Source organism: Pongo abelii, chromosome 18 (assembly GCF_028885655.2).
Source record: "Pongo abelii isolate AG06213 chromosome 18, NHGRI_mPonAbe1-v2.0_pri, whole genome shotgun sequence".
Lineage (NCBI taxonomy): Eukaryota > Metazoa > Chordata > Mammalia > Primates > Hominidae > Pongo > Pongo abelii.
This window is the reverse complement of record NC_072003.2, coordinates 78,244,220-78,270,912: the sequence shown is the minus strand read 5'-3', so window position 1 is coordinate 78,270,912 and position 26,693 is coordinate 78,244,220. Positions and strand designations below refer to the sequence as shown.

The window sequence follows — 26,693 nt, the reverse complement described above, 5'->3', positions numbered from 1 at the left end:
ACACTTAGTAAATTATATGGCATTGGAAAACCCTTGCTTTTGGGGGAAAATTACACATTTCTTTAAAAATATGTTTTTAAAAATATTATGTTAAGCCTATAAAACAAAATCCATGAGCATACTTTGTGGCCTTAAGGACATATTTGACAGTTGACTCCAGTTTCCAGGCTGCTCCCAAACAGGGTTTGGAATGGAAAACTTCTCATTTGAATTCATTTCAGAATGGCCGTGGTCTGTGAATTTCTACATGCAGACAGATAGGAGGAAAGGCTGGAAACCTTGTTGATCTTCGCCCACGATGCAGTAAATAAATTAGCCATGCAGGCTTAAGTTTCATTTTGAGCCATAATAGCAGACTAACAGGCAGTATTTTTTCACAGTTATGAATGGATTCTTTCTTTCTTTTTTTTTTTTTTTTTTAAGAGCAGTCCATAGAAGTACTTTGGTATTTGATTAAAAAAAAAAAAAAAAGACAGCAAGATTAAAAAATTGCATGAATGCAGGGCTATTAAATAGGAGGAGACAACGACCCTTTGGAATGAAGGTTTTCCATTTGTCTGTAGGTTTTCCAAGCGCTTCACTGGGCTCTGTCCGCATGGTTGGAGACAGCCTTTCAGGCTGGCCAAGGAAGTTAAGACTTCCTGCCTCAATAGGCCAGTCTTTGTTGTTCTGTCAGGGCCAAAGATCCTGAGAGTCAGCCACCACCAGCTCTGGCCACTTTGGTGTATGATCAGTCCCTGGTGAGCCAGAGCAAGGTCATTGGGTCAGCTTACACGGTGACACTGTTAGACTGTGCCCCAGCCAACTCTGGCTGGGGATAAATAAATATACAAGACTAAAGAAGGAGGACGGCACTGGAGTTTCCAGATGCATCTTGTAAGGCAGACAGTTGCCCAGCTTAAAAGTCTGCAAAATCTTTCTTTAAAAACGTATGTTTTAATTTGAGGATATTAATTGCACGGAAATTACTTGACTGTATGATTTATAACCCCACCAGAATTCTGCGGTCTTTCCCTCCATATGTGCTGTTGCCATTTTCCCTTTTGTACACCTATCATTTCCCATTGTTTATCTTCCCTGATTGATGTTCGGGCTCGGGATGTTTTCTATTATGAGATTCATAATTATCACTGGTAATAGAGAAGGCTTCCCTATTATCTTCAGTGAGAATGCCCAAATTATTCATCGTAACCCACTGGTACCACACGGCAGGAAAATAAGAATTTATTTCCCATCCCAGGCATATGGTAGATAAGAGGATGTATTTATTTCTCCATGTTTCAAAAGGATTAAGCTTTGAAAAAATAAATATCACTTAGGCTGTCAGTAAGCAGAACTTTATGGTTCTGGGTTTAGAGGGCCTCTCTTGGGCTAAGAATAGCACATCTAAACTCTGGTTTCCAAAAGAGGGGAAGGTATGGAGGTGGGGAATCACTTACAGTTTTACTTGGCTAAATAAACAAATGCGATAGATTTCAACCACGGTATCGGTCTACAAGGCACCCAGCATCACCTTAGACCCCCACGTTAAATAACACACCAGCTTATTTATGAAAATGTTACCAAATTCCAGCAGTCTTTAACCCCTGGCTATTCTCAGAGCATGTTGAATACATCATCTGGGTTTTGCCTAATTACACATAATTAGGAAATGTAATTACGCTTTTCGGTGTTGCTCTGCCATTAGGAACCGAGTGGACAGCTGAAACGCTACCAAGGATGCAGCGCTTCAGAGAAAACAAATTAAAAATATGAGCCAACCTCTAAAAATAGGGATTGTGCTGAAGGTTAGTAAATCAAACTTATTTAAAAAAACATAATAAATTGCTTTTGGCTCTGGCTAAATATTTGATGCAACAGTTATGCTGGCTGTCTTTGTACTGGGGACTTACTTAATGATACATTATTTGCATCCATGCTGAGCCAGGGAGAGGGAATGAATTATTTTGCTCCTCGATGAGTGCGATTTGCTCACTTTCTCATTTATTTATGCTTTTTCATTTTTACTTCCTCCTTTACACCGGATCCCTGCTCTAGCCAAGGAAGTGATTTCCAATCGTTCTGTGTCAAAGAGTCAAAACATTTCATTCGTGGGTTTGTTGCATATGGAGGGTGCTAATGCCCAAAGCTTAGGCAAAGCTGACAGTTATCTCATCCCGAGCTGGGCATTCGCATCTTAGCAGCATAGGAAGGGGCGATTGGCTTTGTTAAGTCTACAAAACAGGCACCACGATAATCAACGTTTTCCAGATTGGGTTGGACATGGCACTGACCTAGGTGGCTTTACCACCCCAAAAAGTAAGAATTTTGCAGGTGGAGAAATAGAACAATCGCATTCGTTAGAGGTACAAGCTCATGAAGGATCTGGAACTGGAAGCTTTCTATGTTCTAATCTTTGCTTTTGTGTTTATCGAATTTTCCTCTCCTAGGACAGTGGCTGACAGTAATAAAGTAACACACTCCATTAAATGCACTATTTATGGAAACATTTCTATGGTGCCAAAAAAAAAATTAACAAGAGAAGTGATTGCCAAAAGCAAAGACCCAAACATTAGTGCAATGTTTGCAGCACTTACAGTAAAATAGCCAGCCCTGTTAACAAACATCCTCTCCACCTGCCAGTCCTGTGAAGCATGCCCGTGTGTGCGTGCATTTTTCTAAATTAGATTTCTTTCCATATTTCTTACTTTTTTCTACAGAGCGTATTTTAACTCTATCTTCATCCCCCCTTGTATTCTATTTTTATTTTTATTTGAGACAGGGTCTCACTCTGTCACCCCCGGCTGGTGTGCAGTGGCATGATTTTGGCTGACTGCAACCTCCGCCTCCTGGGCTCAAATGAATCTGCTGCCTCAGCCTCCTGAGTAGCTGTGGCTACAGGCGTGAGTTGTTTTTTTTTACGTCTTCTACAAATGGGGTCTCACTATGTTTCCCTGGATTGTCTCAAACTCCTGAGCTCCAGCAATCCATCTGCCTTGGCCTCCCAAAGTGCTGGGATTACAGGCATGAGCCAGCATGCCCAACTCCTCTTGTATTCTATGTACACTGTTTCCAATCATCTTAGATCCTTTCCCACTCATTTCCAACTTTTTGTTTTCTTTTTCTTTTTTGAGACAGGGTGTCACTTTGTCACCCAGGTTGAAGTAAAGTGGTGTGATCCTAGCTCACCATAGCCACACACATCCAGGCTCAAGCAATTCTCCCATCTTCGCCTCCCGAGTAGCTCAGACTACAGGTGTGCACCACCAAGCCCAGCTAATTTAATTTTTTTTTTTTTTTTGTAAAGATGGGGTCTGGCTATGTTGCCCAGACTGGTCTCAAATTCTTGGCCTCAAGCGATCCTCCTGCCTCAGTCTCTAAAAGAGCTGAGATTACAGGAGCGAGCCACCGCACCCAACCCATTTTGAATTTTGGCTTCGTCCTCTTCAAGTGCGCCATTGCTGAATCGGTTGAAAATGAACTCCTCCTGGATTACTTTAAGAGATACATTGCTGATCTCTCTAATCTCAGTTCAAAACACACTTCCACAAGGGCACGCAGTCAGCTCAGATCTTCCTGGTCACCTTGAAGGGGAGAGGCCGATTACCATTCACCTATATAGTGTGTCTCTTATATCCCTTCCCTTCCAGAGAATAGGTGGGTGTCCCACACGTCTGCCAGCTCTGCCCAGTGCATTAATTAGATCAGGGTACTCAAGCCCAACAATCAAGACCCTCGTTTCAAAAGAAATATTTTATAACCCCTTACCAAGGTCCTGAAATAAAATTCATGAATAACATAATCTACCCACACACATAATTAGCAAAAGTAATATGTCATAAATTTTTTTTAAAGACAACATAATTGACAATAAAATAGTATGCATTTTCAAAGGTAACTGCTCAGACAGGAGTATATCAGAAGCCCATAATGAAATAGTCAAATGTTTGCACCTACTTATAGGTTTGGATTCAAGAAACATAAGACAAAAAATTTGCCAGAGTTTTGTTAATGTATTCTCATAATACTTAACATTTTGAAAGCAGCATCACATATATTTTAATACAGACATCATATTGGTAAACCAACTCTGAAAATTACAAAATGAAAACTAAAACAATCATCCTGATTAGTAGCACTTGCCAATTTCCACGGTGTAAATATTCTCACCATGGTCAGTTTCAAGCTACCAACACGATATCACTGAATGCAGATTTTGGAAGAAATAGGCAAAATCTGTTCACATGAGCTGCTCGCTGAGGGCAGCTCTAGCACACAACTATTTAATCACCATGAATACAAACAGCTACATACGTAGACAGATCATACGGTGACTCCAATATTATGAGCAGCGCTGCATGATGTTTCACGATGGTATTGAGACCTTGGTAAAGACTGGAACAAAACACCACACAATCTTCCCTTGATTTAGAAGGCCCCTGCATTTCTGGAAGACTCAGTGCACATTGTATATCTGTGTAAGCACAGTGAATTCTGGGGTCAGATTACTGGAAACAAGTTTTTTACCGAAATGAATGTCCGCGGGCACAGGTGTATGTTACCGGGACGAGGGCAGTTCTTTGTTATATGGGAATGCCTATGGCATCACAAGATGGACCCATGGACCCCACCTGCTAAGTGCCAAAGGCCACCAAAATGCCTTTCCAAATTTCCAAAATGCCCCCTCCACTGGCAATAGTCCTACTATTGAGAACTACATCTAGTTGTTTGCTACTCAAAGTGTGTTACCTGGACCAACAAGGCAGGCATCCCCTGGGGGATCACCAATTTATAAGAAACACAGACCACAAATATATATACCTACTATGTACCCACAATTTTTTCTTAAAAAAACACATATATATATACATATATATATATGTACATACACACCTACTAGGTACCCACAAAAATTAAATAAGGAAAGGAAACCAAGAAGCTCGGGCCCCACCTAGACCTACTGAATCAGAATCCAAATTTAACAAGATCCCTGGGTGATTTGTGAGCACATCACAGTTGGAGCAACTACTAGAGTAGATAGTGAGTTTTAAGACTTACAAACTGTGTAAGAATACTACTTAATGCTGACATAAAGAATGCAAAATAAACCACTGGCTCTGTAGACACTACGTAATAAGCCTCCCTTAGTAGTGGGATCATGCCATGCCATCGCTCCTCTTCATTATAACTGTGCTGCAGAGGCATGAGGACTTTTGCATCGACTGTAGGCCTATTGAATTTGTCAACCACAGACATACGGTGTCCTTACCATGCCTCATGCCTCCTTTCCCTGAATTCACACAAGAATCGCTCTTCAAAACTAGAACGAGACATGAAAGAAATCAAGGCACAGAGAGGTTCAGGATTTTGTTCAGAGTCACAGAGTCAAGAACGTGCACAGTTAGGATTAGTGATGGTAATTATTTTATATTAAAAAATTATTCCACAAGTACACACTGAGGGTCAACTGGGAGGCAATGTCCACAAAGGGTTTCCCCCATCCCATAATGATAACTTATTTTGCATGCAACTTTGTTTGTGCAAAGCATGTTCTCATATGCTAACTCATTTGATCTTTCAAACACCCAGTAATTTGTTAACTCTACTCAAAGACGAAGAAACTGTGGCTCACAAAAGGGAATGGAGGATCAGGAAAATGAAGCAACTTGCTCAAGTCACTAGCTAATAATACATGGTTAACTAGAAAATGCAGGATTTGTGCGCTTACCTGCCTGAAGGCTTCCCTAGTGCCTGGGGTTGGGAGGTCACTGGAAACAAAAGCGCTTGGAGAAATATCTCTAGAGGATGATGAGACAGTTTTGGGAGCTGGGTTCTTCAAGCCTTCTCCTAGCCCATTCCTCAGTCCCAATTTATCATCACCAACCAAGCATATCACTTGGTAGGAACATCACCAGGGATGTATTTTCCAAATCAGATATGCCCTCCAGCCTAACTTATTCTATCCCCTCCCCACCCTCCATAACAGTGAGAACCTGGAGAAACTAAAATGAGAAAATAAATATGTGCTGACAGTCTGGGATGCAGTTCAATTCACAGACATAAGTAATATTTATTGCAAAGTATTAACACCTATTAGCATGAGGAAGGGGAAAAAAGAAAAGGTCACAGCCCTGTACATAAAATGCATCCATTCTGAATCCATAGTAATCCACATGGGTTCCTAGAAAGGGGCTCTTGTTGCTGTCTTTTGTCAAAATCAATGCCAAACCAACAAGTTTCAGCATAGCCTTTGGACCTCTCTGAGGACATGCAAAGGTTGGATATTACCAAGCCAGGGAATAGTTAGATGTAATTACATTTTAAAACCTCTCCATTTTACATCTAGGAACAGAAGAGACAGACTGGAAGGGAGGAAGAGAAAATATATCAAAATAGAAGTGGTGGCTCTCTCTGGATGGTGGGCTCGTTGGTGATTTGAATTTACTTGTTGACTTTTCCCCCAAATGTTGAGCAGTTATTTGATTTTAATGAAAGTTTTTGAGATAAGTGTAGATTCGCATGCAGTCAAGAAATAATACAGCAATCTCATGCACCCTTGATCCAGTTTCCCCCAAAGGTGGTATCTCACAAAACTCTAGTACAATTTCACAACCAGGAAATTGACATTGAGACAGTCAAGATGCAGAACATTTCCATCTACACCAGGATCCTCCAGTTGCTGTTTTATATCCACTCTGGTTCCCACTCACCCCCCACTCCTCTCCAGTCCCTGGCAATCACTCATCTGTTTTCTTTTCTTTTGTTTTCTTTTGAGATGGAGTACCACTCTGTTGCCCAGACTGGAGTACAGGGGCGCGATCTGGGATCCCTGCAACCTCTGCCTCCTGGGTACAAGCAATTCTCCTGTCTCAGCCTCCCGAGTTGCTGGGATTACAGGTGTGTTCCACCACGCCCGGCTAACTTTTTGTATTTTTAGTAGAGACGGGGTTTCACTATATTGGTCAGGCTGGTCTCGAACTCCAGACCTCAGGTGACCCATCTGCCTTGGCCTCCTAAAGCGCTGGAATTACAGGAGTGAGCCACCATGCCCAGCCGTCTGTTTTCTATTTTTATAATTTTCTAATTTCAAGAACGTTATGTAAATGGAATCCTACCTATGTAATCTTTTGGGATTGGCTTTTTCACTCTTTTATAGTTTTTTTGCAGCCAAAGAAAATATTCTTATTGTGTATATGTGTAAGCCTCGACATTTTAAGATGCAATTGTGTCTTTAGTTCTCTAAGAATCAAGAGTGCCTAAAGTCTCCTCTGAAGTCAGCTCTTTGACCCTCCAGGGTGTGGGCAGTGTTCCCGGTTCACTGTCACTCTGCAACGCCATGGCCCAACTACCCTGTCTTTTTTTGACGCTCGCTTTGCTTCCTGGGAATGAACAAGGCACAGCACTCCAGGTACCCTGCTTTGCATCCCTCTGCTTCACCACCACCCACCACAACCTGAAAACCTACCTTCCAATGTGCATGCAGCCTGACAGAGTTGAAGGAGAAGGCTCTCAAGCTACCAGCTTTCCCCACAACCCCACAGACAAAGCAGAAGGCACACGGCCAAGATGGGTTCTTGGCCTCTAACTGTGCCAGTCTTTCTCAAAATGAGAACAGCCTTGGGAGGTGAAAAGACCTTTGGAGAAACCTTTGGAACAACACGCAGTAAATTTACTCATTCAAGCTTTCTGTGCCCTTGAGCAGGTAGGTCCCTGGGACTCCGTCTTCTCATCTGTAAAATGGGGACAATAATACTTACCTTTATATTTGTTGATATTTCTACACAGGATGACTATGAAAATTAAGTAAAATAATAAATATAAGAATCCTAACACCAAACCCAAATCTAGGAAGTATAGATACATGGTGGCTATTGTTATTACAAATTACCAAGTCAAAGTAATATATAGAAATTCACATTGGATTTCTAATCACTCAATCTTTGTCAGCCCCTCTTTCTTGGTATATGATACAAAATATTTGGTTCACCAATAAATAGTTTCTAGAACTATTTATGGAACCAAGCAGATGCCTCACTAAGAGGTCTGTATCAAATCTTCAATCTTGCACTGCTAGAAAATAAAAAATAAAAAAAAAAGCATCTCACTCCTGAGAAGTGTTCAGGCTTTGAGTGATGTCAAAGGCCTTTGAACAAGCCTTATAAGTGACATCCATATTTGTCCATTTTTGACTTAAATTGCTTTTGGTTCAACCACTGCCGTAAATTGCCTTGATGCAATATCATACAGAATGACACAAAACACAGAGGAAGAAGCAAGTAGCTGGGCAAGGGTTAGGGAATAAAGGAGTCATTGCCTCGTTCACTTCTCTAAGTGTTGGAAGAAATGAAAATGAAACCCGCGTTGAAAGGTAATCTCTATGAACCGTGATAAGAGCAAGTGACATTTTTACATAGCTCAAGTCTTCTGGTTCAGCCTAGCGGTTATAATAAAAGCCATTTACATGCAGCTAACCATTTTTTTAAGTTTCCACCTGCTCTTTTTCTTTTTCTTCTTTTTCTCCTTCTTCTTCTCCCCCCTCACTAAGCAGCAAAGTGCCATCTGCAATTCTGGAACTTCTCGTTAATATAATCTGGGCTCTGGTTTCCATTGTGTGGGATGAAGAAGCGGCTTCTATGTTCTAGAGAACAACCTCCACTCTCCCTGTTTCTCTCTTCTGCTGCACTTGACCTTCCATCTCTCATCTTTTGCTGCCAACCTCTGACTCTGAAAAAAGAAAAAAGTTCTTCGCAAAAGCTCATCTACTGCTTGGCCCCCTATGCTAAGAAATTCTGTTTCATCTCAGTCCGGTGATTAGGAATCCAAACCACAGGGGCTTTTGGTGTATAGAATAATTAAAGAGATCAGAAATTAGGTCAGAAATCCTGGGGTCCAGCCTCATCTCTGCCACTTACCAACTGCCTGATATTAAGTGAGCTGCTACAGTATTTCAGCATGTCATTTTCTACAGACAGCAAATGGCCTAATGCCAGCCACCTCAAGGATGGTAGCAAGAATTAAATGAGGTACTGTATTGGCAAGGCCTGGTGCAGTGCAGGAACTGAGGAATGCTCATTCTCTTTCCTCCCAAACAACAAAGATGACTTATTAAACATGGCAAGGGGCAGAAGTGTCTGAAAATGCCAACGTGAGATGCTACTAGAAGAGTGGATGCCGCCCTTCAGATGGGTCCACAGTAGTATGTCCTTGCGGGAATAAATTTCAGGAGAGCTCAACCCCAGGGAAACCACTGTCGAAATCACAAAGAGGGCCTCCTATCTCTGCTGGGGCCACTGGCTTTGCAAATGGAGCACAAGGTTTTACCTCCTCGTGTGGCCCTGCCAGTTGTCCCTCCCTAGGCCACAGCAGTACAACTTTCCAAGGAGCCCTCCCTGGATTCCACATCAGTGTGCTATTAGTCTGTGCAAAGAAAGAGTAAATCTAAGTGTTAAAAAAAAAAACAAAAACGCATGTTAACCACTGTTGTTGTACCCTTACAAAGAAGAGGCCAGGCGGTATATATAGATCTCTCCATTTTCAAGTGTGCATACAAGGTCACTTTCTCAACGAATCAATAGAACAATCTGAATATACAATTTTCATGTCACTATGTATTTTGGAGTTGAAATACATTGAAGGGAACAAGAATAACGAGGCTTTGAAGAAGTGGCAGCTTAGGTAGTAACATAATTTTATATTTCCTTGTCGTTAGTCTCAAATATATCTGAGGATACAACTCAGAGCTCTGCTTACATAAAAAGTCAGAAACAAAAAAATAAATATTTTGAATTCAGATTTGAATTTTTACTCTTTTCCTACCAAAAGAAGTTGAAGACATTTTTTCTAGATGTCTGCTAGCAATATTTTGGCAACACATTTTTTTGTTGTTGCTGTTTTCGTTTCTCCCTCGAGCCTAGTTTGCTCAATTTCTTCACGAGGTCAGATTAGCACAGGGTGAGTCTCAGAACTGCTGTGTGTTCTTAGGCAAGTCACATCGCATCTCTGTTTCCTACTCTATAAAACGCATTCATAATAACTGGCCTAGCCAATAGGACTGCTATAAGGTGTGATATCAATATGTGTGTGAACAACTGTGTGAAGATTCTTAAGTGCTGATTGTGTGATTTCACGGGGTATTCAGTATAACTCCACCTTCTCTTTCTTCAACACACAACTGCTCTGCTAACATGCTCATGGGCACTTGTAACATTGAAGGAATATTTCCCTTTTAAAGTCATTTTTGTTGCTGGCCCCTTTAAGAGGATTTGACCATTATCAACATGGGGATTTAAAGCCTTTACTTACTACTAGAATATTGTGCACAATGCTTTGAATGTTGTAGCTAAAGGGATAAAAGCTACAGACTAAAATAATACATAATCTCGGTAGGTGAATAAATTTTACTAGAATGATGGCGCTTGTTTTCTAGGTGGTAAGAAGCCCACTGCAATAATGACAGCTAATGTTGGATAATGACAAAAGCAAGGCTTTCAGAGCAAGATACACTGGATTTAAGTCGATATATTACCTTAAGATCCTTGGGCTTCATTTTTGGAGCTTCCTCCTCCACCTCTGTAAAATGGGCACATTAACGCCCTCCAAACCCCCTTAAAAATTTGAGTGAAAATTGAACAAAAAAACAGACTGGAAATACAGTTTGTAGAACACTCAGCACAGTGTCTGGTTCCTGACAGCCCTTCAATAATTATGAACTGCTAATATGATTGCTCAGACTAAGGTGGTATGCATGATTATTACAAATAGTCATTATCATAGTAATGTTATTATGAACAATCATTAAAAACTAAAGCTTCATATTTATGTATTGCATAATTTTTTGGCTTCTGAGTAAACTGATGTAATGATTTGACATATGCAACATCCTGAAGTTAGCCTTCCTCTCTCTCTGTATCCCCTTTGTACCTGTATCTATAAATTATCTCTGCAATATACAAAATCTTTGTTCTGTTAAGAAGTCAGTGGAATGTTCAAGAAAGATCAAGAATTTCTGGAACCCTGTCTCCATCTGCAACAAACTATGCTGTACTTTCTGATCATCGGCAATGGGGATTTTACGTTGCAGACCCTTGTCCTTGCTGCCAGCCTTCAGACCCTGTTTACAGACCTCCTGAGGATACAGTTTTCTCATTTACTATGTTTCTTTGGATGGCAACCTATACACCTCTCAATAAATTTTGGTTTACCTAGGAGCTGACAAGCACAGAAACCTAGATTCAATTTGTGCCGATTTATGAGACACATGCACGACAATCCTGGAAACTTTCCTGTAGCTCACTTTATAAATTAACCCCTTATTTAAATATTCTGCAGACTTAGCACAGGGCAGTGTTCAACGGGGACATGGTCCCAGATCAGCCTTTTGGGCCTCTCCATGTTTGCTACCAGAACACATGGGCCCTGTTCAGCAAAAACAATGCAAATTTACAAGATTTATGAGAAGAAGGGAATGTTCCTATCCTGTTGTTATTCAGGCCACAGCATCGCTGGTCTTAACAGGCTCCATACTGCTCAGTTCCAGACGTTCGACAGCTGGACTTGGGATGCATGTGTGAGCAGTGTTCTGATTTGACTGATGGCTTCACTCATTCACTCATTCACTCATTCAGCTGAAATGTTCCAAATGCTTAATAAATGCAAGACAATGAGGCTGAAGCCAAACGGATGCAACACAGAATGAGACACAATCCTTGGCCTCAAAGAACTTATATTCCACGGGGAGACAAAGTGCCTGTATGGTACGATAGAAAAGGCATGAAATGCATGAGCCAGCAAACCTTCGCTGGAAGCCTGCACTTGCTTGTGAGCTGTTTGACTCTGGGTAATTTACCGGATCCTCTTATGCCTCAGTTTCCTCATCAATTTCACAGAGGAGGCATTGAGGTAATAGCATTCAATAAACTGCTGCGAAATCTCTAAGCACCATACAGATATTCAAGATTCTTACGCACGTCAGTATTGCACAAGAGAAAGGAACATGTGTGCTGTAAATTAACAAATGAAAGACTAGGAAAAATCATATACAAGCACCAAAAGCTTACTGGGGTTATGATAGAAGAGTGTCCTCACTGCATGTTGTAGGTATTGTAACCCAATTTTCCGAACTCGTGGAAGAGGAGAATGATGAGGAAAGAGAATAGAAACCAGGAGGAGGAGGAGGAGAAGATGGCTGGGCCATTAAGTAAACATGAGAACAACAGCCACATTGGAGAAACAAGCTGTATGCAGGAAAGAGTGCAAGTTGAGGACTGGTAAAAAGAAAGAGTTTGTCATCCCAGTGCTTTGAGAGGATGAGGTGAGAGGACTGCTTGAAGCCAGGAGTTCAAGACCAGACTGGACAAAAAAGCAAGCAAGCCTCATCTCTACAAAAAAATAGTCAAAATTAACCAAGCACAGTAGTGCATGCTTGTAGTCCCAGATACTTGGGAGGCTGAGGCTGGAGGATCGCTTGAGCCTAGGAGTTGGAGGCTACAGTGATCTGTGATTGCACCACTGCACTATAGCCTGGGCAAAAGAGCAAGGCCCTGTCTTAAAAAAGGAAAAAAAAAAAATCGAGAGAAAAGGCTGAGCCTGGCCACTTTGCTTTTCCATATCCCACCAACTGATAACACCAATGGGGACATAGTACATTGTCCAAATGGCAGCAATCCTTTAAAGAAATTCTCTTACTTTCAGAAAGAAAAATAAATAGAACTGCTTGAGCTCAAAAGTCACTGCTGAAATAATTATAAATGGATGTCATCTGTCTTTGGGGGAAGTTCTCTAACGAATATCACAGAAGCAGCTCGAGGTTTCCTCTCTAAAGTCATCTCCCCCACTCACCTGGGGGCCTCTGCGCTCCACCATGACACATGATTCCCTTGGGTTGTCCATTCTTTAATCGCAATCCCTCCTGAGAGGGCCGCCACAGGACGTGGATTCACACTAGCAGGATGATGACTTTTCTAATCCAGGAAGCAGAGAGGGACATATTTTCCCACCCTCCATGCCACTGCCAATAGCCGAACCAGTGAAGCGAGCAGGTGTTAGGAGAGTCAGGGCGTGTGGAGTGGCAGAGTGTGGTGGTCTTAGAATATGCCCACAAGTTCTTTGATAGACCTCCCTTCCAATGGTGGAGCCAGGTTTCCCTCTCCTAACTACGGTCTTTACCGGTATACTTCCAATCAACAGAATGTAGCTAAAGTTACAGTGCTTGACAGTGCATGACGTCTAACAATGGGGCTTAAAAGGCCGTGCCACATCTTCCTCACACTCTCTCTGAGATCATCATTCTGTGGGAGGCCAGATGACATATTGTGAGGATGCTCAAGAAGCTGTACAGAGAGGCCCCCATGGTGAAGAACTGAGGCCTCCTGCCAACAGCCACGTCAGTGAACCCCTTGGACATGAAACCTCCTCTTCAGTCAAGGATTCTGAGACTGCAGCCCCAGCCAACAGCTTGCTGGCAACTTCAGAAAAGACCCTGAGCTAGAATCACCCAGCTAAGCCACTCCCTAATTCCTGACCCACAAAGACGATGAGATTCTAAGTGCTTACATTTTGGGGTAATTTGTTAGGCAGCAATGGATAATTGTTGCCAATACCTAGGTGGTGAGTTAGTGGATCCAGGCAAAAGTGACAAGAGCAACACAGGTAGCTATCACCAAAAGTGAGGAAAGAGGAAGGGTATTTGAGAAAATTACAAAATGATCACCAACATGTGAACCTGCCAAGGATGTTTTCCTCCCCCATGTCTCCTAAGAGACTGCGTTCTAGCTCGGCTTGACATGCAGTGCTACAGATAGATGCTCAATAAAAGCTTCTGGAGGTCATAGTTATAATCATTATTTTCACTAGTATTTACTGAGTACTTATTGAATACCAGGGATTATGCTTTGTGTTTCACATAAATTATCTTATTTCTTCTTCTCAATGGAAATAGTATTATGATCACTCTTTCACAGATGAGAAAAACTCAAGAAAAGAAAGACTGAGTGACCCACCTAAGGACTTGAACCTAATCATCATGCAGCCTGCCTCCTGGTGTGCAGGTCACTGATGCTGGCTTTGTGCACCTGGCCATGGGCACCGGGGTCTCCCATGTAGGGTACCAGTGTATACTCAAAGCCACAAGATAAACTCACTGCATCTCTCTAGAGCACCCATTTCATTCACTGCTAAGCAACTTAAGACGTCATTTTTACATTTACATGAACACAGATCTTTTGAGCAATGTAAACTTCCATAGGAGCTTTTAGGATACATCTTGGAGGTTGGTCAGGGGCTATCAATCCTCCAGGAGCCTAAGGGTATTCTCTGCTGAAAGCACTAGCTAAGACACAGCTTGTCAAGGGGGAAATGAGGGCTGGAGGGCAAACATGACCTCAGAAGTCACAGACATGGTGCTCAGAGAGCCAGGTTCTTCAGCCCCCAAATTCTGACTGGTTCTCAGCTCTGCAAGCCCCTCCACCAGCCAGGCTGTGACACCTGCAAGGTCTGGGGGGCTTGGAATGCAGTCCCTTCTTCTCTTACAGAATTCACTCCCAAACCATCACATTCTGCCCTCCCCTTCCACTAGCACTGTGATTACTGCTGCATCATTAGCGCCCTTTAAAAGAACATGGTTTCCAAATCCTCCTAAACATGTTTGTAATGATCGCAATGCCCCTTTTCATAAATAATTGAAGAAGAGGCACCTGACCTGGCGGCTATAGAGGGTGAGTATGGGGCCGTAGGAGGAGAAAGAAAAGGACACTCTGCAAACGACAGAAATAGTCATTTACAGTGGCAAGAAGGTAAGGAACTCTCTGACTCCCCGGGGGCCCCGAGCTGCTCAGATGTTCCCTCCAATACAAGCTGATGCCGTCCTGCTTGGCCAAATCGACCTGAACAGCCCAGAAAGCTGCACGGCCGTACCTGTCAGCCCCAATCGGTGCTGCAGAAATTTTGTTAGGAAAATAGATGTACTGAGATTCAATTTTTCGACTGTCTGAAGGCTTAATTTAGTGACCTTGGAAAATATCTCCTAGAGGTGAAAGAAGATGCTGGGAATCTGCTGGGGGGAAGGAGGCTTCCCTGGTAATGGGTAATTTGTTTACTCTAATTTTGAGGCCTCTTCAGGCAGCCATGAAAATAGTCAGAGAGGTACCACCATTTCTTACAAAAAGTGGGGGAGGGGAGACCCATAGAAACCAGGAAGAGAAACTCCCAGCCATACGGCACTACTTTCCCAAGAGGAGGTAGGCATTATGATAATATGTACATATATATTTTATGTGTATATATAAACATATGCTTATTATGAAAATTTTAAACATACACAAAGGGAAGACAATAACCCCATATAAATATCATTCAGATGCAAACATTACTAGAACGTTAACACTGCTTCTTTCTTCATCCTGTCCCTCCTTTTCTTTCTTCTTTCGTTGCGGCAGCTCTTGCTGCTGCTGTTGCAGAAGTATTTTGTTTACTTTTTTTTATATACACTTTTTATAGAGATGAGGTTCTCCCTATGTTGCCCAGGCTGGTCTTGAACTCCTGATCTCTAGTGATCCTACCACTTCAGACTCCCAAAGCACTGGGCTTACAAGTGTGAGCCACTGTGTCTGGCCCCAAAGTATTTTAAAGCAAGCCCCAGACCTCATGTCATTTTTCCTCTGCTGAATGTATATGTCAGATGGTATTTGGAAGAGGCAGGGTTGCTCTGGTGCTCAACAGCTTTTCTCATTAATAAAACTACTTAAAGAAAAATGCTTGCAGGAGGGAGGAGCTCTGGAATTAGGAGTTCCAATTTTGGCTACAATCTGCAATTCCTGCAGGATCTTGGGATACTCTGAACCTCTGGGTCTGTTTCCTTAGGTTGGGGAGGATAACGACTCATAGACCTGTTAGGGGAACTGAATGAGACATGATTTTCTAAAATCCTTGGCACAGAACCTAGTACAGGCTAAGGGAAAGGTGTGATGATTGACTCTATGTGTCTTGGACACAGGATGACAACATCAAAAATAAAAAGAAGGCAAAAAAATTGTAGTTGTCAATTTGACTGGACCACAGGGTGCCCACATATCTGACTATTATTGCTGAGTGTGTGTCTGTGAGGGTATTTCTGCATGAGACTAACCTTTGAATCAGTAGACTAAAACCGATTGCCCTGCCCTGTAGGTGTGGATCTCATCTAATCTGTTGAAGGCCCAAATAAAACAAAAGTCTGAGTAAGAAAGAATTTTCTCTCTTTGCCTGACTGTCTTCAACCTGGGACGCTTGTCTTCTGCCTTTCGATGAGGTTTCTACCATAGGCCCTTCTGGATCTCCAGATTGCTGGCTACATTTCTTGGGACTTCTAAGCTTCCGTAATTGTGTGGGCCAATTCGCCAGTTCCTAAAATCTCTATCTGTCTGTCTGTCTAGCTATCTGTCTGCCTGTCTCTCTCTCTCTTTCCATCCATCCATCCATCCAACTATCTATCCATCCATCCATCTTCCAGATGAACCCTGACTTATGATGGTTCTACTTTTGATGTTTGGAGTTTGTGATGGGGTGGCATGGCAAGGAGAAGAAGGCCAAGGTTTTAAATCCCAGCTTTGCCATTCATGGCTCTGTGGCTTTGGCAAGTCCCTTTAACCTCTATAAGTTTTGATTACCTTATCTGTAAAAGGGGGAAAACTACATCTACATTTTAGGATTACATAGAAGAATGCAAATAGAATGCAGAAAATGCTGCTCAAAAGACAGTGGCCTGAGAGTCTCCATTACATAGTTTCCAATCCAGCTGAGGCTAAATGGCAATTGCAATAGAGAAATAATAACTGTGCCCACTTTATAGGGTTGGAGGACTAGAGACAATATTGGTAACTAAGATTTAATAAAGTTCCCTGCACAAAATTGGCACACACATAATTAATAAAGGTCAGAGTGTGAAGTTTTATAAATAATGATAGATTATATCATGTTTATTATTAGGACATGTGTCTGATAGAATTTGGTATATAGTAGGACCTTAATAAATATGATATATTGTTATAAATTAAATTATTATCATATATAATTATATACTAATGATAATAAAAAATGCCCAGTGCAGTGCTGGACTTTAGATGGTAGACACCCCATAGACAGAAGGCAGGAAACAGTAACACCAATGGTGACGATGGCAGTAGAATCCTGTGCATGGTCATGTTGCCTAAATGTTGGTCCTAACTGCATTCCTTCTCCTCACTCACCTCCAGCCCAACCTCCTATTCTGCATCCCCCAGTTTTTGCCTGGCCCCTGGATTAACACCCAGGTCCATCGAAGGCTCTTCTCTCTGGAGGCTGTGCTTTTATTGTCATTGTCTTTGCCACTGTGACAGGGAGCAGAAGCCAGGCCTTGGAGTCCCCAGCCCCCAACCCACGTGGGCCGTTCAGATTAGATTACCTGGCCTCTCTCGTTCCTGCTGTCACTTGCTGCCTCCTGTAGTGTTGGCAGGGGTATCATTAAGGCCTCAAGGCCTGAAGAGCTAATAGACACACCAGGGCTCCCAGTTGCCAGTGCCTGCAGCAATTTGCACCTCTTGACACCCAGCAGCTAATTTCCCTTCATAACCTGACAATTTCCACAGCAACTCTGTCCCCAGTCACGTCAGCCAGCTTAGGCCCCTTACTCTGACTCCTAATGAGGAGATGCAGTGCCTGGTTCCCATCCTGAAATAACAACACTGGCTGCTGGATCCGTATGTTTTGTTGTTGTTGTTGTTGTTGTTATTTTTCTCTGAGATGCCGTCTTGCTCTGTCACCCAGGCTGGAGTGCAGTGGTGCCATCTCGGCTCACTGCAACTGCTGCCTCCCAGGTTCAAGTGATTCTCCTGCCTCAGCTTCCCGAGTAGCTGGGATTATAGACACCATGCCTGGCTAATTTTTTTTTTTTTTTTTTTTTGTATTTTTAGTAGAGATGGGGTTTCACCATGTTGGCCAGGCTGGTCTCGAACTCCTAACCTCAGGTGACCCACCCACCTCCGCCTCCCAAAGTGCTGGGATTACAGACATGAGCCACCACACCCAGCCCCTTTTTCTCTTAGAACTCTCTCTTCCAGCTCCTTTCAGCCCTGGGGTCTCCCTGCCAGAAAATGGGGCTGGAAATGTGTTAAGGAGAAACTTGGAGAACAGAGAATAGCCTTGGAGATTACATACCTGACCCTGGAGCCACAAAGACTCCAGCTCCACTTCCTCTGTGAGTTTATGTCACTGAGCCTTACCTTCCTTGTCTGTAAAATGGTCAAGATCATCGTGCTTCCCCCATACATGGTGCTTTGATGTCATCTGCATGAAGCTCTTAGCACAGAGCCCAGCACTTGGCCAGTGAGCAATTAACATCTGTTCTCACTGTCTTAGAGGATCAGCCATTCAGGTTTTCATTCATTTACCCTTTGACTTGATGCCTATGTACTTTGCAGTTGGGGGAACAGCTAAATTTGATTTTGCTCCCACAGAAAGGCAGCCTGGAGTTCTGGAGAGGAGAGCAGGTTTGTGACCAGAGAAACCAGGGATCAAATCTCTCTGGTTCCCGTGCATCATCTATAACACGTGGGGGCAGGAAAGCGATATGGGGAGGAAATCATCTAAACCCGGCTGGTGAGTCCTCAAGAGGGAAGGAAGAAACATATTCAAAAAATGTAATAGCTTGGTGTCCGGCATGTAGTGTGTGATCAATGAATACCACTTCCACTTACAGGGAAAGGGAGACTGAGACAGAGGACAGCTAAGGAAATCCAGAATTGTCACACAGCTGGTGAGAGGGTGGCTGTGACTGTGACCTCATACCACCCCTCAAACCTCACCACTGTGCTCTTATCGTGGGTTGAATGGTGGCCTCCAAAAAGGTAGTTCCATATCCAAATCCCTGCAACTTGTGAAGGCGAGCTTATTAGGAATCAGGTCTTTGCAGACGTAATTAAGTTACGGATCTTGAGATGAGATCAGCCAGGAAGACCTTAAATCCAAAAACAAGTGTCTTCATAGGAGAAAGGTAGAGGGAGATTTGAGGCAGACAGGAAAGCAGAACACAGGAGAAGAGGAGAAGGCCATGTGGCTGCAGAGGTAGGGATTGGAGTGATATGGTCAGAAGTCCATAATCGCCAGCAGCCACCAGAAACGAAAGATGCAAGGAACAGATTCTTAGTTACAGCCTCCAAAAGAAGTGTAGCCCTGCCTTGATTCTGGATGTCTGGCCTCCAGAACTGTGAGAGAATACATTTCTGTTGTTGTTGTTGTTGTTGTTGTTGTTTTGAGACTGAGTTTTACTCTTGTTGCCCAGGCTGGAGTGCAATGGCACGATCTTGGCTCACTGCAACCTCCACCTCCCGGGTTCAAGCGATTCTCCTGCCTCAGCCTCCCAAGTAGCTGTGATTACAGGGCACGCCTGGCTAATTTTTGTATTTTTAGTAGAGATGGGGTTTCACCATGTTGGCCAGACTGGTCTTGAACTCTTGACCTCAAGTGATCGGCCCGCCTTGACTCCCACAGTGCTGGGATTACAGGCATGCCCGGTTGTCTTTGTAAAATATTATATTAAATGTCTTTACAAAGTAACATCCAGACTCCAGATACAACTGCCAAGGACAGCCCGTTATGCTATGGGGACTGGCTGGGGCATAGCAGGCGGCTCTGGCTTCCCACCCTTCTGTTCTGAGATGGGAGTGCTGGGCAGTATCTCATCTTTGGGTTCCATGATGCTCATGTGGTCAGGCAGAGGCTTCTTAGGGCCAGTCTTACCAGATGCGTCCCAGGGCAGCATGATCTTCACCTTGATGCCCAGCACACCCTATCTGAGCAGCACATGGTACACAACAGCATCAATGTACTAGTTAACAGGGTCCCTGCTGGGGATCATCAGGCCATCCACAAACTCATGGATTTGACCCTCTCATCAGAGTCTCCCAGAAACCACAACTTGGCAGCCTTTGGCCCCACTATTCATGATGAACCACAGCCCACCATCGCAGGCCCTCTGCACAGCAAGACCTCCTAGGAGCTTGTACTACAGACTCTGCCTGGGCAATGGCACACAGACCTCTGGGGCCACCCTTTCAGCATAAAGCTCTACAGTGCCCTCTGGGAAGCCAAATCCCTTCTGAACTACAGCAGTCAATTCCAGAACCCCTGGTTGTTCTCACCAAGAACATTTTGCATTCTGGTGGCTAAGATAATGGTTTCTGCCCTGATGGGCGTAACTTGAATCTAAGCTTCAGAGTAGCATCATTAGCCAGCTCCTGAGTAAGAAACTGATTCCATTCTTGCATCCGTAAGATGCCATCAGCGACCAACATCCTCTTTTTGGAAATTCACACGGCCACCATGCTGCCACACACCATCAAAAGGAAAGCAGATTGTGCCTTCCTGAGATCTCACTACAGCAAGTCAGGACAGTGCAGTAAGAAGACGCTGCCCATGGAACAGACCTGGGTGGGAGTCAGCCCTGCTCTATGACCTCCCCGAGTGCCAGCATCCTCATTTATAAAGTGGAGTTGTTCATGAGTATTACCATTTTCCCCTAGCCTTGTAGGATTTAGGGGATGGTGAGAGAGACAGCACAGAGCACTTTGTTTATGGCTATAACACTGCCATTTTCTATTGCTACTATTACTGCCAGGAATGAAAACAACAAATAAAAACAAAAGCAACCCAAAAATTGCTCCCAAAGGAAAGGTGTGTCGCTTCCTCTCTGTTCTGTTCTCACACAAAGTTGCCTAGGACCCTGATATGGTTCGGGTGTGTCTCCACCCAAATCTCAACTTGAATTATATCTCCCAGAATTCCCACATGTTGTGGGAGGGACCCAGGGCGAGGTAACTCAATCATGTGGGCCGGTCTTTCCTGCGCTATCCTCGTGATAGTGAATAAGTCTCACAAGATCTGATGGGTTTACCAGGGGTTCTCACGTTCGCTTCTTCCTCATTTTCTCCTGCCGCTGCCATGTAAGAAGTGCCTTTCACCTCCTGCCGTGATTCTGAGGCCTCCCCAGTCATGTGGAACTGTAAGTCCAATTAAACCTCTTTTTCTTCCCAGTCTCGGGTATGTCTTTATCAGCAGCATGAAAAACAAACTAATACAGGCCCTGAAGTACTTTGCTTGTGTCTCCCCAGCACTTACGAAAGTAACTGACATGTACCAAGTGAACAATACATATTGATTAGAGGAATGAATGAATGAGGAAAATAGAGTTCTAGAGTCAATGAGCTAACTTTTGGGAGGAGCTTGGACTGAATCCAGTAAATCAACCAATCACACATTTGAGTCAATAAAAATTTCATCATCATTGGTCATATTATTATTAGAAAAAATTTCTATAGGCAAAATGAAGCATCTAAATATGTCTACATGTAGGAGTGCACTGTTTATAAAAACTAAAATGAGAGTTATTTTTAACCGTCATATATTTCTAAAGATTGTTTAAAATCAAATGGATTTTTAAAAACTTTTATTTCAAGGTTTCAATCAATAAAAAGTAAAATAAAATAAAGTACTAGAAAAATAAAATTTGGATTCAGAGGCTAGAAACCTACAATGAAGATGTCTATCAAGGCAGGAGGATTGCTTTGAGGCCAGAAGTTTGAGACCAGCCTGGGCAACATAGCAAGACCCCATCTCTACAAAAAACAAAAATTAGCCCAGTATGGTGACTCTCACCTGTAGTCCTAGCTACTTGGGAGGCTGCGGTGGGAGGATCACTTAAACCCAGGCATTGGAGGTTATAGTGAGCTATGATCATACCACTGTACTCTAGCTCGGAGACAGAACAAGATTCTGTCTTGAAAAAAAAAAAAAAGGAAAAGAAAATAATAAGTCTAGGAAGCTCAGGATAGCCAATCCTTCCATCCCCTTAGAGAAACAGCAAAGTTAACACATGCATATCAGCTCAGGCTCAGCGGGCCTTAAATGCACACATTTGCACAGATACGTGCATACTTTTACATAAACTCCCTGACACCAGTGGCTGGGTCTGTTTTATCAAACAATGTCCATTAAACTTCAGATGAAGTCTTTATTAAACATTTGTTGAATGAATGGAACATCTTTAGAATGCTATATGCGATTACACAGACAGGTGACCTCTCTCGTTTTGCAGCATCCTGAGATGTGGGTCACCATGGTGAACATTCAGGTGATGATAAGCGATGATGACTTCCCTTACATTTTTCTGCTTTAGGAAGCACCTGCCTCTTATTGAACCTGGAATGGTGGGATGGGGTGGGAGTCTGTCCTTCCTCATTCACACAGGCGGCTGATACAATAATGTGATCATCAACTCCTCTCTTCCTGCAGCCCCCGACTCGCCGGCCGCCCCAGCTGCAGAATGCAAACATCTGCCGGCATCATTAAGGCATTTCTATACAGCACCAACCAAGGCCTGACCCTGTGACCATTTCCACCATTAGATTTGAATGACCTCAGCAGCAGGGCTGAAAGGCCGGAGTATTAATTCACAGAACCACAAGCTCAATTTAAGATTTAATTTGAGATAACGAAGAGCTACTGAAAGTGTATTCAAACTTCTAAGCATGCAATAAAAGGCCTTTCCCTGTTTTCCAGGTTGAATATGATTCCAGTATTTCTTTAACAGATTTATTCACAAATTTACAAACAACACGAAGCCTCTTTTCTCTGTTTCTAATTCCTTTTTTTTTTCTTTTAGTTTTTTGGCTTTATCAAGCCTCTTTATGATATTTCTTGCTAGGAATCTTTTTCAGTTCCTCCTCCCTAACTTACAAATGCCTGTTCTTTAGGAATTACCTTTCAGTTTGATAGCATTCTTGAAGAGAAAGTGGACTTCCTTAAGAATCTCCCCTACCTTTAGTTCCCTTGCATTCCAACCTAAGTATGCTAAGCATCTGTTTGTTCAACAATGATGATGTTGCATAGAAAGCTTTCACCCAGCAATGTAACTCTCATCAAGAAAAGGTGATAGAAAGATTCAAAATAATATTCCACCCATTAAGAACGTGGGGCCACTTGGTTCTAGTGAATACCTAGGCTCTGAAGACTTTATTTATAAAATATTTAGAATTCTAGGTGGGGACAGGAATTTAATCGGTTCAAGTAGATTTTTGTTTGTTTTTGTTTTTTTGAGACAGTCTCGCTCTGTCTCTCAGGCTGGAGTACAATGGCACAGTCTCGGCTGACTGCAACCCCTGCCTCCTGGGTTCAAGCCATTCTCCTGCCTCAGCCTCCCGAGTAGCTAGGATTACAGGCACATGCCACCACACCTGGCTAATTTTTGTGTTTTTAATAGAGATGGCGTTTCGTCATGTCAGCCAGGCTGGGCTTGAACTCCTGACCTCAGGTGACCCACCCACCTTGGCCTCCTAAAGTGCTGGGATTACATGCAGGGGTGAGCCACCACACCTGGCCTCACGTAGATTTTTTGACACTAAAGAGTTTATTTTAGGCTGGGCATGGTGGCTCACACCTGTAATCCCAGCACTTTGGGAGGCCAAGGCAAGAGAATCACTTGTAGCCAGGAGTTTAGGTCAGTCTGGCCAATGCAGTGAGACCCCATCTCTACCAGAAATTTTAAAAATAGCTAGGCATGAGTTTAGGTCAGTCTGGCCAATGCAGTGAGACCCCATCTCTACAAGAAATTTTAAAAATAGCTGGGCATGGTGGTGCATGCCTATAGTCCTAGCTACTCAGGAGACTGAGGCAGGAGGATCACTTGAGCCTGGTAGGTCGAGGCTGCTGTGAGCTAAGATGCCACAGCACTCTAGCCTGAGCAACACGGTGAGATTCTGCCTCTTTAAAAAAAAAGAGTTTATTTTAATATTTGAAGATGGGAATTGGAGATAAGAATTGTTTGCTTTGGACTCAGAAGCCTGAATCTATGATGGTATTTGCTGACTATTTTGTGTCTGACACTGTGCTAGGTTACTTTGCATTTTCTCAAAGACTCAGTCCAGCCTTAGAAATAGACTTGGGTTTAAAGCTCAGCAAGCAACTGAGTTCCCTGAGCCTCTGTCTTTGTCATCTGTGAACGACCACATGCCTCAGTGCTTCCTGACAACAACTTTAAAAGTTATAAACATTGACACATACATGGGTATAAAAATACCACAGGTCATCTGAGCTTGACCCTGGGACACTGTTGGGAATGGGTGAACTTCCTAGGAACTGCAAATGCTCTGGTCACTGTGAAGATTACACAATGGGCAAAGGCCAGGACCACAATATTTTGCAATCCTGAAACTCATCTACTTTATTAGCCACTGGGTTTTCAAAATGAGAAGCCATGTGGTGAGCGGGGGGAAAGAAGGATAAACCAGAGGCCAGATACAGCTGTTGTGGGGTGGGGGCTGAGGGGCGCCTGGCTTCCGATCCACCCTCCATCATAACTAGTTGTGTAACCTGGGGCAAGCCTGTGCCTCAGTTTCCTCATTTTTATCATCCTTCTGCTCTTCAGGTAAGAGACGATGCTCAACATGCAGGGATAAGTGGATGGGTGTGAACCACAATTCCCAACACAGAGAAGGCAAACAGGAGAAAGGCCAAGAGAAAGCACACCCATACGTTTGATGCAGTGCAGTGGGTTCAACAGCGTCCCCCTAGAAACATGTTCACTCAGAACCAACGAATGTGACTTTATTTGGAAACAGGGTCTTTGCAGATGTAATTAAGATAAGGACTGAGATGAGAACATACTCAATTAGGTGGGTCCTAAGTCCAATGACTGGTGCCCTTATAAGAGACAGAAAGGACACAAAGCCAAAGGAGAAGGTGATGTAAGGATGGAAGTAGAGGTTGGAATGTGGTGTTTCCAAGCCAAGGGACACCAAGAATTGCCAGCAGTCACCAGAAACCAGGAGACAGGCACGGCATGGTTTCTCCCTCATAGCTTCCAGAAGGAACCAACCCCACAAATGCCTTGAGTTTGGACTTCTGGCCTCCAAAACCATGAAACAATGAATGGCTCTCAATCTACCCAGTTTGCGGTAATTTGTTATGGCAGGCCCAGGAAACACATACACATGGCATGGTTGGTATTAAAATGCAAGGCACTTGCCTGAAGATAGGCCCTGTGGTCTTACTTTCACCAAGGTTGTCATTATATCTCAAGGATGGGCCACACTAATCCTAAGTCCATCCACCGATCCCAAGAAAAACCCCCTAAATTTTCTTAGCAGGCAATGGCCAACTCTACTCATGGAAATGGGGCTGACTAGAAGTTCTCAGATCATCATTAAGAAAGATTTTTATTTAAGGATGGGAAAATGATTTAGGAATACTGAGATGTCTCCAAACAATACTCCCAGGTCTTCGTTGACTCCGCCATTATTTCTGGCATATTCAGGGCACCACTTCCACTGTTGTAGGGCATGCAACGTCTTCAGTAGCCAAAACTTTGGGTCACACATGGAAAGGACATTCTGGTACTGCAAATTTGGCTCTTTGGCATCAAAACTTAGCAGTGTCCATGACTATTCTTGCAGATGTCAGTGGCTGGGGGCTTATGTCTCCAGCAAGCAGCGACAGGGTCATTGTGCATCCTGAGAGCCTACTAGAGTGCCAGGCCCATGACAGGTGCTCATGGTTATCAAAGGAATGATAACGATGACAATACAGAAGTAAATAGTAAGAACAATACCAGAGTTATTTTAGTTTCCTCCATATCACCACATTACCATACCCATTTTACAGGTGTTGATACCAAACTAAGAGTATAAATTAATGAATAGATGAGTGAATACATAAATAAGTAAATAATGAGTCCATCTAGGAAGGAGAAGACTCAGAATCGACTTCAAGTCTCACTCAAAAAAGACTGAGTGCAAATCTCACTGGAGCAAACACCTAAGCTCTTAGCCGTCATCAGAGATATTGCCAAGCTTTGTTTATGGATGAAAATGCTGCGAGCTTATGGCCTTCCACTGTGCTGGTGATGCAGGGTAGGTGAACCCCAGAATTGGGGCTTAGCCCAAGAGGGTTCTTGGCTTTGCCCAGGAAAGAATTCAAGGGCAAGCTGGTGGTGTTAGCAACTTTTATTGAAGGGACAGTGTACAACAGCAGCAGAGGAGCTGCTCCTTGCAAAACAGGGCTACCCCACAGGCAGAGTGCCCAGAGTGGCAATTCTGAGGCAGTGCTGCCATCACATTTACACCCATTTTTAGTTATATGCAAATTAAGTGGTGGATTATGCAGAAATTTCTAGAAAAAGGGTGGTAACTTCCAGGTTGTTGGGTCATTGCAGTGGAAAGGGGCAGTAACTTCTAGGTGTTGCCATGGAAATGGTAAACTGACATGACACACTGGTAGACACATCTTATGGAAAGGTGCACCCACCCTATCCCTGTTTTAGCTAGTCCTCAATTTGGTCCAGTGTGTAAGCCCTGTCTATGGAGTTGAGTCTTGCCTCCAGAGTCAAGTCCCACCTCCTGCCTCACTGGGGGTCACTGAAGACAACTGCCCTGCTGAGCTGGGCTCATTTCACCTGGGAACCTGATGGGGATGAGAAGATCCAAAAGAAGTGAACCGAACAGTAGCGGCCAAGTGACTGGGAAAGAGTGCAGAAGAGTGAACGCTTTGCTGTGGAGTGAACACCTGAGTACTATGGGCCTTCTCCTGTGCTAAGTGCTTCACCGTTATCGTTTCCATTTAATTTGCTCAACAAGCCTCCATTCTAGAGCTAAGCACAATGAAGATTAGGGAGATTAAGTGGCTTACCCTGGAACATTCAACTCAGAAATCAGTAT

The 26,693-nt window shown here is 43.2% G+C and overlaps 1 protein-coding gene and 1 pseudogene across 1 annotated transcript in view; both read right to left on the bottom strand.

Annotated features, from left to right (window-relative positions):
• Positions 1–26,693, bottom strand: part of WWOX (WW domain containing oxidoreductase) — a 1,117,686-nt gene that overhangs the window by 365,497 nt on the left and 725,496 nt on the right.
• LOC129050950 (small ribosomal subunit protein uS3-like) overlaps positions 458–26,693 on the bottom strand; it is a 39,920-nt pseudogene continuing 13,684 nt past the window's right edge.